General features: G+C 41.1%; 1 protein-coding gene across 8 annotated transcripts in view; it reads left to right on the top strand.

Annotated features, from left to right (window-relative positions):
- The window catches only part of LOC109995432 (mitogen-activated protein kinase kinase kinase kinase 4), a 104122-nt gene that overhangs the window by 3140 nt on the left and 86581 nt on the right, over window positions 1-14401 (top strand). The gene's annotated exons all lie outside the window — the stretch shown is intronic.

Here is a 14401-nt window from a genome sequence, read left to right on the forward strand (position 1 = left end):
CTCAAATGTATCGCACATGTACAGCCACACAGTCCTCATTCTGGGCTGCATGAGTCCACTTGTGTCCACGTGGCCCTGTGCAGAAGTCCAGACGTTATGCAGAAAGTATATTTCGAGCTTTGTTCTACTCTGTTTATGATGTAAACATCTGCAGTGTTTAGACTGAAGCTCATAAACAAAAGTCAAAGTGGCTCCAGGAAATCATAAAGTATATATGAGGAATCATTCTGGGCCTTTAAGTGGAGTGTGAGAAAGCACAGCTGTAGGGGATGTTACACACCTGCCGCGTTGAAATGAAAAGGGAAAATGTTGACACTGAATCATCTCTGTTTGTCTGTAAACGCATGCATACACCAAATTCAGAATTCATTCCTGTCAATTGATAATGAGAGAAATTCTGCTGAAACATATCCAGGAGTTTGAGCAGGAACTCTAGCTGTTTGCATTTCTATCATGGCGGGCCTTGCAGGGTTATTTAACTCATGTACAGTGTGGCGTCGGTGTCCATGGGACATTGGAAGGCCCACTGTATCTCCAGTGTTTCCTGTGAGGATTATAGGAGGGACCAGTAGCATGTAACCATTCCTCTGCTTAGACGAGTGTCACTTTGAATCAGAGATAATGGTTGTGGACAACAGGGACGGGCCTGAAGCGAGCCGAAGTGAACGAACGCTGGCTCCTCTGTTACCTCATAGAGTGAACAATGAAACGTCTCCATGTAATTAAGCTCAGCGGCGGCTGGATGGCTGTGTTGGTCCTATTTTTTGTTTTAGGAGGAAAACAATACCTCTTAAACATTGTGCATCTTGATTTGCTTGGCTTTGTTTATGTTCAGTTTTATTTGTGTCTTTTTGTGGCTCCGGGGAGAATGGCGGCTGCTGTAAACGTTTCATTAAAGCTGGGGACAAGTGGTTGTGGAAACGCTCAGATGCACTGGAACACAAATTAACCTTGACATTTTGAGTTTAGTTCCTCAGGATTCGATGAATCATAACCACGTGAGGCATGCGAGGATGAACATGAGCTCTGTTTTTGTCTGCACTGCCTGCCTCGCAAACATCTGACCCAAAATTGTGTGTGTCGTGTGCGTGTGTCGTGAGTGTGTATGGCTCTGCACATGTGCTCTTGATCCTCAACACTTGGCGATTGGTTGGGCTTCTCAGGCTGGCGAATAGCTGAAGAGTTTTTCTTGTTGCAGCTGTGTGCACCGACAACAGCTGTTAGAATGGAAAAATAAAATAGAGGGGTTGTGTGTGTGTGTGTGTGTGTGTGTGTGTGTGTGTGTGTGTGTGTGTGTGTGTGTGTGTGTGTGTGTGTGTGTGTGTGTGTGTGTGTGTGTGTGTGTGTGTGTGTGTGTGTGTGTGTGTGTGTGTGTGTGTGTGTGTGTGTGTGTGTGTGTGTGTGTGTGTGTGTGTGTGTGTGTGTGTGTGTGTGTGTGTGTGTGTGTGTGTGTAACCCTCACCCTTTAATCACCAAAGTGATCCATCATAAAGATCTGTTCATGCTTCAGTTAAAAACCTTTCAAGTACAATCATCTGTTAGTATCTTACGCTTCCATTTTCAGAACCTAGTTGTTGAAGTTGACGAACAATTTAGTCCTGTTTCTTATATCATTTTTATCTTGGGGGGAGGGGGGGGGGGCTTTTTGCCTTTTAATTGATACGAGTGCTAAAGAGAATAATTAAATGTATGGCGAGAGAGCAGGGGATGACATGCACCAAATGGTGACAGGACCTGGAGTCGAACCTGCGTCTAGTTCAACGAGGACTGAAGCGTCTGTTCTGGGACGCCGGCTCTACCAACTGAGCTTTATCGACACCCAAAATATTTTGTCTTTGAGGCTGAAAGAAGTCCAGTTAGCTACTTGAGAGGTGAGAATTGAGTAGCAGTTGAGAGAATATGTCTACAAATAGACTTGTATGCCAAACCAGTAGAACCAATAGTCATTACTCTCTCTGCTAGCACCATACTGCATTTATATTAGTTATTCCAAAGTTAATGACCGAAACCCAGTTGATCTTTGTAAGCTCTGATGGTTTTGGTATTGGATTGGACGAAACAACTCAGACAGAAAACCAGAAACCAGAATGCAAACCAAAAATCTCTTCACCCTCATTCATTTCAAAGTTTATAACTCTGGTATTGTGACAACCCCTTTCTGAATTATTGTGAAAGGTATTGTATAAAATCTAGAACAAATGGGAATATATTGCAGTTATGGTCTAAATATTTTCACTGGCATGATTTAAATTAAGAAATCGAGGAAGGGCAGTTAATTAAAAAAGGTTAAAAGAGAACAAATCTTCATTAATAAATGTGACAGAAAAAACATAGTTGCAACAAAAAAAAACTGAAGCTCATTATTAGAAAATCAGGAGTTAAAAGGTCAGAGGTCCCAGTCTCCATTGAACCGTGGGAGGTGAAGGAAAAATTCAATCAGAGCTGAAGAAAGAGGCGGGGTGAGTTTTGAAAACCCCTGGGGTAAGACCACACTCAGCATGTGAGACTCGGAATCCCCCCTCTCTGAGGAAATGGTTTAACCCATTTATGACTTGCTGAGTTTTCGTCTCCCAGAGCTTCTCTCCTTCCAACCACAGATGTAATGGTTTCCACCCCACGGAGAAAAGCTGCCTATAAAGTTTATAAAACGTTCAAGATGAGCAAACAAATCAAACTTGTGGGATTTTTTTTTTCTTTCTGTTATGGTCCCTTAAAACTCTGGAGTTTGTTACCCCTCTCCATGAAGGAGCAGGGGGGGATGTTTGTGAGGAAGAAGTGAAACGACGGAAGTCATCAGTGCTGGGAGGAGACGTTTGTGGCTTCGCTGTGATGGTCAGATTAGAAAACCACAGCCCTGTTCCTGTTGGTCTTTCATGTTTCCACATTTAAAGTCTCAGTAGTTTTCTGGAGAATGACAACACGAGACACTGAGTGTAAATCCTGCTGACTGGGCGACATGGGCCTTCTTATATGAAATGCAGATCAGAGTGTTGTTTAGATAAACTGTGTGGAGGTTGTTAATGTTCAGATGATCCTCAGTCAGGCCGGAGAATCAAGAAAATATCAGTTTAGATCTCTACATGACCCACAACAATACACAAAACAACAGTTAATTATGATTTAAAAAACCCCTCTGAAACAGTATCTGTACAGTGCGTAACTGAATCGGAATTGAGAAAAAAGTGGATTAGTTCATCTCTAATTATAAGCTCTAAATATATTAAACATTTACCGGACTGCTATACAACTTGAAAATGTCTTTTTTTTTTTTTTTTTTTTTCCATGTGAAGATCGTGAAAATAGAAAATAATAATCTTCAGTCATGATGATACAAGCACTCTATTAAAAATCAACTATCTTTTTGTCTTTAATGAATACAAATGTTAAATAAAAACAGATGTGATCTAAGCAGCTAATTGAACCCTGCATCACATCAAATCAGGTGGACTCTGCAGCATCTCACTGGGATGCCCTCGGTTGTAATCTTAGTCTCCTAACCTGTCATTTCAGAGGTATGTGAGGATTTCTCTGGAGCCTTCCTGTTTCTTTTTTAGCGGGGGAAACTCCAGGGTTGGATGAAGAGCCGAGGCTGCATGTTCGCTGAGAAGAATTTCTCTTTAAAGCACGTACTAATCCTCTTCATATAGAAGCTAAAAAAATGTCCCCCCCCCCCCCCCCCCCCTTTTTGTGGTACCGTCTCTTTGTTCAAACTTTGAGTTTCAATCCATACTGCATTTTTAAAGTAACGCTGAATCAGAATTAGAAAATCATCAGCTGACATGCCGGTGCTATATTGGTTTTAATGGTTAATCTGGAGGTAAGCTGCTATATAAAAGCTGCTGCTCCAGGACTCACAGGTGTTTGTTGTTGTTGTTGATTGCGCGGGCAGCCTGCGAGGAGAACAGGAATAGTTGTGGTTTGATACAGATTTTTAGATTCGATTTACAGCCATGCAGCAGCAGCTTGCATCAGCCACAGACAGGAAACAGCTTTGTGTTTTTGAAGGGTTGAAAAAAGATGTTTCCCCCCCCGATTGCATTACAAGTTATGTCATTGATATTGATCAAATATTCACCTTTTAGAAACTCAAAACAGGAAGTGAAATGAGGGAAACGATGATCATATGCAGATAAAACCGACCAAACAGCGCCTCAAAGCAGTTTCACTTCCTCCTCATCATGGCTTCATAACAGAAAAAACCATGATGGTTTCTCTCTTTTGCTGATAAAGTGACGCTGGGTGCGGCTTTCTACCAGCAGCACTGTCAGGACTGTGATTTCCTCAGAGAAGATACTCAAGTGCACTTAAGTGGATACATGGCCGATCTGTCAGAAACATGCATGTCTGAGTGCTGTGAGAGCTTTCCTCATCATTTGAGTCTGAATCTGAAGAAACACTCACAAGAGTCAGGATTTTAATTTGCTTAGCAATGCAGGTTAAACCGTACGAATGAATGAATATTTTATTTTCGTGTCCTCATGGAATTGTTTAGACACATTAGCTGAGAACCAACAAATGTTCCAGCGTGTCATTTAGCCGACATCACAGCAACACCATCACCATGAACCACCCCCCAAACAAACACACTCCAATAGGTAAGATACATCCAATATCAGCACAGCCCCCCCCGCCAACACAAGGCTGTTACACCAATACTAAAAATGATCCAGTTTGTAAACCAGTTACATTAGACTGTGAGACATGTACCTGTTGTATGTAAGCTTTCTCCTGCTTTCCCACGCTTTAAAGAGATATTCCATTAGAGATGCACCGATCCACATTTTTTCAGTTTCGATCCGATTCTGATTGCATATGTACCAATACCGATACTGATATTTTTATTATCATAACTAACAGTTGTTGTTGTTGGTATTGTCTGTGAGGCTGCACAAAGCAGTCGTAAACCCAACATTGCATTGCAGTGTGCTGGCTTCACATACAAACAGGAAGCAGCAACAAATTATTCATGTTCTAAATTGAAGTGTAAGAATTATACTTTTGATCACATAGAAGGAGCTGCTTCATCTCTTCCGAGCGTCGTCATGGAGATGATTTGTGGACACTTCTTACAGTTCAGTCTGAACGTCTTCAAAGTGAGACTGTGCGAGCTGAGAATATTTAAAGTGCCCGATCATCCTTCCTTTTCTGTGACGTTGATCGGCTAGGTCAGTCCGATATCCGATATGCAAATTACGTCAACATCGGACCTGATACCTCTATATTCCATTAAAGGACCGTTCTCCATGTGACTCAGGTCTAAGTCATGGACATGAACTTTTTTAAACAGTAGTTCTCGTCGTGTTACAGGGGACAGTATGAAATAAATATGGTTTAATTTTACCAAAAAAAAAAAAAAATAGATATCTACTCAAAAGAGGTCGAACAACTGCTCTAATGAGACAACGTTTATTTAAAGGTATCAAAAAACATATAGATCTGCGCATGTGTTTAATCTCTATTGTGTTGCACTTCTATGTGGGTCTATTTATAGAGGTGGCCTCTGCTCTGTAAAGTGGTGGAACTACAAAGCTGTCAGAAGGAATAGACTCATGCAAAGCTGGCTCAACGACCTTCCGGCTATTCAGACTGGAATGTTAGTCGTGTCTGCTGTGACCTTTCACAGAACAGGAAGTGAAGTACGGCCACGACCAAAAAAAAACAACAGCAGCAGCAGCAGCAGCAGCAGCAGTAGAACAGTTTCTACACTGGGAACTTTCCTATACAGTCAGACCTGCTGGTATCTGCGCTGACCTTTCCAAACAGAAGAAGTGGAAGCTCTGACGCTGATAGCAGCAGCAGCAGGAACTTATTTTGCGACGCAGAAGTTTGGCCGCTTTGTGTTCCAGAGCAGGGCTGAAACGTATCATTGTTTCAATACGGAGGAACAAATCCAGAATCTTTCAGTGTAGAGGTTCTCCACAAAACACCACAAAAGGCCCGTTACACCAACAATACTGTATGTGTCATCCTAACTTCGGGTGTTAAGGTCCCACAAGCCCATTAACTTTCACATTTGTAGAAAACCACTGAAAACCTCCTGATGTTTGCCGGACGAGCTGTATGTGTGATTGCAAACAGCCGATTTGGTCACTGGGACTTCAGACGGAGTTTCCCCTGCAACCCCCCTTCATCTTTTCAAGTCAGAGTGAGCTGATGTGAGAACACAGCAGGATATTCTCCGGAGAATTCAGCTTGAGCGAGTGGGAGGGGGTGATGAGGTTTACATCCTGTGACCAGTGCACGATGCATAGAGTGTATGCACGGGACCGCTACGACCTCTGTGCACGCAATTAAACGGCTGCATTACATTTTATTTTCACCAATATGTTCTGCACCGCTCTTTTGTTGATATTGTCATTCCATTGATATAGTGGCAAAATTCTCATTATAGCATCATATAGCGGACTCTGGGGTTTCGTCCGCTAGATCCGGGTAATTTCTTTACATTTTCTTTACCCCCCCGCCAACCCTCCCATCTGAAATGTACAGCTTCCCACTGTTAGGTGCATATGTGAACAGCCAGTTCAGGAAAATATCTGGAGCAGTCCTCCTGAAATGATCTAGATACTGAGTGCATGTGTGAAAACAGCTTAAGTTAGACATTGTCATAAGGAAGCATGAGTATCTGTAAGTACATGTGCCAATTAATGAATATTATACAAGACAAGTAGGAAAGATTATACCTTGATGATAGATTAATTGCAAACACAAGTGTCATAAAAATAATGGTTATAAATAGATAATTAATCTTACACATAGGTGACATTCTTCATAGCCGTGTTAATGAGTCTGTTAGCAGTGACCAGCTCTGCCTGCTAGCTTCAGTTCAGCTAAAAATAAGAGTCAGAGCCTCCGTTAGTATCTGGGTCATGTTCTTTGATGCTCTCTGTGTGGACTGATGCAGTGACGCTGCTGCTGCTGCTGCTGCTGGCGATCCTCAGTGGATTCGCTCATACATCAGCAGCAGGATTTTGGTTTCATGTTTTCAGGCCTTTAGACACATTTGTGTCATTTCAACACAGACATAAGAACCAAAAAGAAGTGATCGGAAAAAAACTTTTAGCTCTTTAAAGGGAGACAGATCATCTTGCTCCGTTTGATTTTCTGAGTCTAAAGAACTGGTTTTGTCTCTTTTTTTTTAGGGTTTTGGTGGTTTGTGGAGTTGTTAAAACATTAGACTAAACTAGATGATGCATATATGGACGTAAAGCCTCATTGATGTTACCCATTGGTTTCTGAAGCCGCCTTTTGAAGCTCATTGATGTTGGTCGCCATATTGTTCATGCTGTCTCAAACTTACTTTAAGTCAACCTAGTAACATACAAAGAGCTGGAGCTGAGGCTTACCCTCCTGGCAACAATACGCCTCCCAGTCAGTCATATCAGCCACGCCCCCAGTTATAAACAAGTCTTGGCCTTAATGTAATCAAAAAACTTCACCTCCTGTACAGTGTGTGCGGAGAAATAAAATGCTATTCATACTAAATTATTTTTTGAAAGAGGCTGTCATCATGTTTATTACTTCTGAAAAAACAGCCTTTTTGAATGGGAGTGTATGTGACTTATGAGGCTTTTGGCGCCAGCTTCAAGTGGTCACTTTAGGAACTGCATGATTTAGCAATTCCGCATAGGCTTCACTTCCAATTTTTCCATTTTTTGTGCATTTATTGTAGAGATAGGACAGTGGATAGAGTCGGAAATCAGGGATAGAAAGAGTGGTGAATAACATGTGGGGAAGGAGCCACAGGTCGGATTCAAACCTGGGCCGCCCGCTTGGAGGACTACAGGCTCCGTACATGGAAGCAGGCACTAACCACTAAGCTTCCAGCGCCCCAGTCCATGATTTCTTGTGTAGTACAGAGCATCCTTGATTTTAGAATATGAAGTCAGAAAAAAGTAACCTTGCTGATAACAACTATCTCACCTTGTTTTAATAATGACCTTGTCACCATTGTTTCCTTTCTAACCGGCTCTGTTGCCTCGCACTAGATAATATCACATCCTCTTTATTATCCACATTTAACTTCTGACAAAACACTTCCTGGATAAATGTTTTATTATCGAGCTGGCAACCGAGTGTGAAGACAGACAGAAGAGGCTGTATCATAGATTATTACGCTTCAGTTATGTTTTGTGGACACAAGAAGAGCTCTCAGTTTCCTTTCCCTCCTCCAACGTACCACCGAAACCACTCAGGCCCCGATGTGGAGCCTGGATGAAGATGGAAAAAGTTATTCCTCCTCTTCCCCTGGTGACTTAAAGCTCATCCACAGTGTGGAATGTAAGGGTCAGGCTGCAAATCTGGAAAGGAGGAAGAGGAGAGATGTTGGGATTAAGAGGTTAAAGGAAAGGGCTTTGAAATGAGGGAAAGATTTGGAAAAAGAGCAGCAGAGGAAGGTCGTTCACTTCTAAGCATCCCTCCTCCTCCTCCTCATCCCTAGTCACATGTCTCCGAGGTCTGAGGAGGAGAAGGATGATGAAGGAGGTGGGGGGTGATGGAAGGCACCAAGTTGGCTATAATCCCTCAGCATGGGACGACACACGCTGAGAGGAAGAGGAGGGAGAGATCAGGTTGAAGAACGAAATGCATTTAAAAATCATCTACAAGCTGCTTTTCATCTTGGGCCACTTGTCCATCACTTAAACAAGGCTCAAATTAGCTATCTTTATCGCACCACATACTGTATCAAGTGTTTTCAAACTAATCAAACATAAGAGTGTTTCCAATATGTCCGCTTAGTAAATTTTACAAGGTAAAAACATCACTGATCAATTCTTTCAGTCAGAAGTGAAAACATTCAATGGTTCGAGCCTCTCAATAGATCTTTTCACACTGCTTTTTTCACAAAAGTGCCATGACTAAGCTCAGCTGTCATCAAATCTTTGTACCTTCATATTGATTCCGCAACAGCGTAATATTGATGTCCCAGTCTAAGAATTGACATTGTGTTTTTGTGTCGCAGAAGCACAACACAGTCGGAGCTCCAAATACACACACAGTCAGACATGCACACAACGCATACACAACGCTGCGCTGTCCCACTGGCTCCGCTGACACTGTCTCGCCTCTGTAACGCCTCTGTCAATACCTCTGAAGATGGTACAGAGGGGGGATCACTTTGTCCCCCCATTACGCCTCCACAAGATTGAAGGCGAACCGTCACAAGGGCGTAAATATCGCGGCTTGAAACGGCAGAATGATTAGCACTAATGAGAGGATTTTTTTTGCTCTTCTGCTTGACATGGTAAATTGGAACAAGCAATGTAAAGACCTCACATTGAGTTGTGTAAGACTGTGAAGAAGACCTTAATTAAATTTTGTACATCTTTTTAAAAATGAAACTAAATGTATGAATATTTGGATCGTAATTATTAGTCTATAATTCAGTGTATGATGTCAGTTTTTCGTTTCCTTTTGAAACTATTACATCACCAGAAAATGAAGAAAGAAGAGACATCCCTCTTTTAGCTTTGCACAGTTTCCAGTGGGAAGTCTACATTTTACCCTAGGGATGTTTAAAGTTAGTGGAGCGTGTACTGAAAACATTTTTAGCTGAGCTGCACATTTTCAATGATACTGTTTATAAAGTTAATGCTGGTTTCAATGTGACACCCTGAAACAGTCTCTCTGGTTCTGCTAAGTTTCCCAAAATCAAAATGTCGATCCAGACTGCTGCAGCAGCTGTGTTTTTCCCACTGACACTGCTACAAAACCTCATCATAATGATAAAATTAGCCCCTCTTATGATTTTGATTTTGTGTCTGCTGGCTCATGTAATTGTTATAGAATGCAGCTACAGTCTGTGATAATGTTGGGTTGGTGGGGGGGGGGAGCAAAGGATGAGGGCAGGCGGTGCAGACAGATGGCCTGTTTTTGTAGCACTGAGGCAGTGATGCTGAAGAAACATTGAGGGTATTAACCGCGTCCAACTGTCTGGTGTTTCAATCTAGATTTTGGTCTGAGGAACAAACAGAGTTATATTTAATAATGTAAACCAACCTGTTGTACCTGATAGAACTGGCTGTTCGACTCTCAAAACCCACAGAAAGTATTTTTTTTATTAAGAAGAATAGAAAACAAATTTCTGAGTGTCTGTGTAGACACATAAAGCTTTATATTATTAAAAGTTACTTAGTGCTCATGATAAATTAATGTTGGATCTTTGTAGACGATATAACAAAGACAAGAATATGCAACTACTACTAATACATAACCAATGAGCCACACTATAAGACTAGACTATAAAACAGAGTATTACTGATAATCCTAACCTGTTTTTATGGTGTGAGCAGAAATCAGTAAATTTCAGCCATAGTTTGAAAGATTTTTTTTATATTTACACGTATTTACTAAACTGTTGCCTATCCCCCCCCCCCCCCCCCCCCCCATGAGGCCAATTAAACTGCGTTTTATTATCTTTTCATTTGAATTTTTCAGCAAGTCTTTGTTTTCCAGAGATTGGATCACTTCTTCTTCCTCACATATTTCTTAATTTGCTCCATCTTCCCTTTGTTTGTCTTCTTCCTCTTCCTCTTGTATTGTTACAAAACTTGTCTTTTAAAACTGCTTTTATAATGGATTCCAAAAAGTTTGTTTAAAAATGAACTGTATATACGTTTTTCATGCATTTTCAGTCAATTGGCCTCATTTGGTTTGGTTTACTTTATAGAGTACAAACGATGCCTTCCAGTGTCAGTGACTCTGCCAGGTGTTTTGGTTTGACTCCCACTCTAAACACCAACACAAGCAAATGGATGTATTTGTACTCTTCCTGGCCTGAGTTATGGTATGTTCATCCTTGTTGTCTCTGGAGTAAAACTGGTCACTTTCAGTTGCTGTAATTGGATGCATAATGCATAATGGTGTCTTAATGCTTAATGCTTGAAATGTAATTTGTAAGGTGAGGTCTTAGGGTTGTTTCTCATAGTGAAGAGGCTTTTGTAAGACTTGGAACGAAGGTGATAATAGTTTATTAGATTGATTATGTTTCCTTCTACAAACAGGCCTCCCTTTGTGTTTGCACTTCATTTCTGCAGCAGTCACACCAGCAAGCAGACGCTGATAGACGCTTATGTCAAGTGAAGCTTCACATGAAAGCTAAGTGAAGGGCTGAGGGCAAAACGTTTCTAAATGGCTTAAGGCAATAGAGAAATGGTTTCTCTGAGTTTCAGTTTGCTTATTATTTCCTGCATGGTACATCAATCATTATCCAAAAAGTGCTGACTAGCAAAAACTTCTCGATACTAGATATCCATGCAACCAAAGTTGAAGTCCAGATGGTGAGCTGGCTTCAGGCGGTTTCAGGAAACTTGTTAATCCAGCAAAATGAAATGTGATTAATGTCTCCTTTTTTTAAAAAACCTGGCAAGCATCAGGTCATGTTCTGTTTCATCAGATTAAATCATTAGCTCAAGTTAACTGTAATGCCTGTTGAAGCTTGGAATTAGTCAAATTTGTGTTTCTCTGAAAAGCTGAGTCACGCTGGAAGAAGCCCATTTGGTACGGTCATTAATGGCCTCAAACCGTAGAATACATCAGTGCAGCTACACATTTTGTTTGAATAAATTATGAAAAATAATGGTTTCGCTAGTTCGGGAAAAGAGTCTACTACTAGCTGCACTGTGAGTCTGTTCTTTGAGCCAAATGCTAATGATATGATGCTACAAATGACAGTAGACAACAGATGAGGTGGATTGGAATGTCTTTTCCGTTTGTTGGTTATTCAGTCATAAACCACAGTGTTTGACAACTTTGTCTACCTGACGGTGGTGTCGGTGTTTACCAAATGAATGGCAATCCATCCTACAGTTGTCATATGGGACCATGATTATTTGTACTTTATTTTGTGTAAATCAGACATATTAAGATATTAAGGCTACGATAAAACTTTGACCTGTTTTGGCACAAGGAGAAAAGTAAGGGGGTACCTGTGTCATTAGGGTTTATCATCCTGGGACCATGATTGTCTCTTCATATATCATAGCAATGTGTTGAAGAGTTCAACATGGAACTATGAAGTTCTGTACCAATACTTATACAAGTCTGGGCAGTAGATATTAAGATAGTCCGAAAGGAAAGGGGAACATTTTTACCTGCTGTTGGCACTGGTGGATAACTTGATGTTTCATCAAAGTGAATTCACTGGGGACCATGAATGTTTGTACAAAACTTCATGACAATCCATCTAATCCACAAATGCCTAATAACCCTTTGACTTTGGTTTATTGCCAACATAATGCAAAGTTCTTTGGATTCATCATTTTGGAACCATGCATGTCTGTACTGAATTTAAGGCCCATCTGTTCTGTATATTTTTATACATCTCAAAGGAAACTGCACTATAGAGGAAATGTTTGGGGGTCACTAAAGGCATTTGAATGAATCCTCTTGGGAGCATGCATGCCTGTACACGCTTTCGTAGCTGTCCATCCATTTGGTGGTGGTATATTCCAAATAGGACCGGTTTACTGCCTTTGCCATTCCTAAAGATATGTGAGCATTAGAGCCCGACTGATATGGGATTTCTGGGGCCAATACCGATGTAGATATTTGGGAGAAAAAACATCCGATACCGATATATTGACAGATATCTATTTTAGATCTATCTTTGATGCCATTTATTGCGTTGATCCCTCAAATGCAGTTATCAAACACAACTGGAAAGTAACTGTGCATACGTGCATCACCGCTTGACACTCCGGAGAGTGATGATATCTGTTGTAATCCATATAGCACACATTTCTGGTGACAGTCAGAAAGAGAATTGCTTGTGTAACACAACGATATTCAAATGAAATGCTATTTGACTGGTGAAAGATATGGTTGCATATCTGTGACAAAATAAGCCGATGCCAATATTCACTTAATTAATCAATTGGGCTCTATTGAGCATTTCTAAATCCTTTTTTTCTTCTTTATGTATTGCATTAAAATTAGCATTATCCAGTTTAAAGATGAAACTTTAAACTAACACCATCTCGGCAAACTCTCATATATTCCCCCTTTCTGGTCCTTTTTGTTGGAATAGCAAGAGGAAAGTCCTACAGATGTTTTTTTTTAATGTGGCTCATTGTTTGTGATCTGGATGTACTTAAGACCAGATGGCAATCAGTAAATCCAATCTTCCACTTAAAGCTATTCAAGAGAGAAATAAAGTAGGAATTATTGGAATTTGGTAACTAAGGACACATCAAGAGTGCAGGACTGCTTTTAAAACACATCCTTATATACAAGAAGAAAATATGTGAGCTGCAGCCGTATTAATTCTTTAAGGACAAGTTTGATTGCATGTACCTAGATGAATGAGTCTTTCATTTTCTTCCATCACTGGATTTGAGCTCAGCTAAACAGTCATGAGAACACTTACTCACTCAATCACATTTCCAAGGTCGGAGCATCAGTCATGCGTGCCCGGGGTTTCTAGGAGGGTTTCATGCCTCCCTCTCTTTCATCCCTGGACTCCAGCACTCCCTTATTGATTTTCCACAGCAGTAGCTAGGCTGCTGTACAACAGCCCCTTCATTCTGTTATCAGTGACCTGGTCCTGCCTGATAAAACCCAGTGAAAGCCTCTCTGTTAAGAGCCAAAATGGCAGACTCCTTGGCGCTGCATGCTCTTAGTTAGTAGTTTGAAGGCTTTAGTTGGTTATGTGTGCACGTGTACTGAATTAAACATGTTTTCGCTTGTGATTCTCTTTTAAAGAAACCAAACTAGTCTCATGTATGTCTCTCTTAGAGTTTATAAATGTGTGTTTATGTGTGTTATTAGTCCTCCTTCCTTCAGTGAATGGCTCTGGCTAAATGCTGGACTTGTGTGACTGACTAAGAAGTAGACTTTCTGGACCGACATATAAATGTCCAAGCCAGTGTCGCTCCTGTAGGCTTATTAGAAGCCCCTCCCCCAAGACACACGCCAGCTAACTCCCAGCGTCTGGTCCAGACTCTTAATGACAGTTGTCGGCCTGTCTGAGCTTCTGTGGTTTTAAACGGGTGAACATGGTGGACTCTGATGTATGTGTGTGTGTGTGTGTGTTTGTGTTAAGTGTGTATTGGGGGGTTACTGTATGGGTGGCCATCTGGAGAGGCAAAACAAAGCTGCTATTGGCTGTGTATATATGGGGAGTAGGGGGTCTGTTTGTCCTGAGACAAGCTTAAGGAAGTCTTGCAGAGCGGATTCCTGAACTGAAGCAGAAGTTTGTGATTTCTATCAGAGCTTTGATATAGAAACTTTTTTTTTTTTTTAGCAGGAGATGTGTGTCTTTAAACGGACAAAAAAAAAAGCAGCAGCTGCTCTCAGATTGCTGCCAAATTTCTCCCAGCAGTAAGATCTGTATTTAGGTGGATTTTGAGGTGGAAAATAGGACATGCGTCAAGGTTTATGTCTCATATACAATCATGCAGTT

This window comes from Labrus bergylta, chromosome 13 (genome assembly GCF_963930695.1).
Source record: "Labrus bergylta chromosome 13, fLabBer1.1, whole genome shotgun sequence".
Lineage (NCBI taxonomy): Eukaryota > Metazoa > Chordata > Actinopteri > Labriformes > Labridae > Labrus > Labrus bergylta.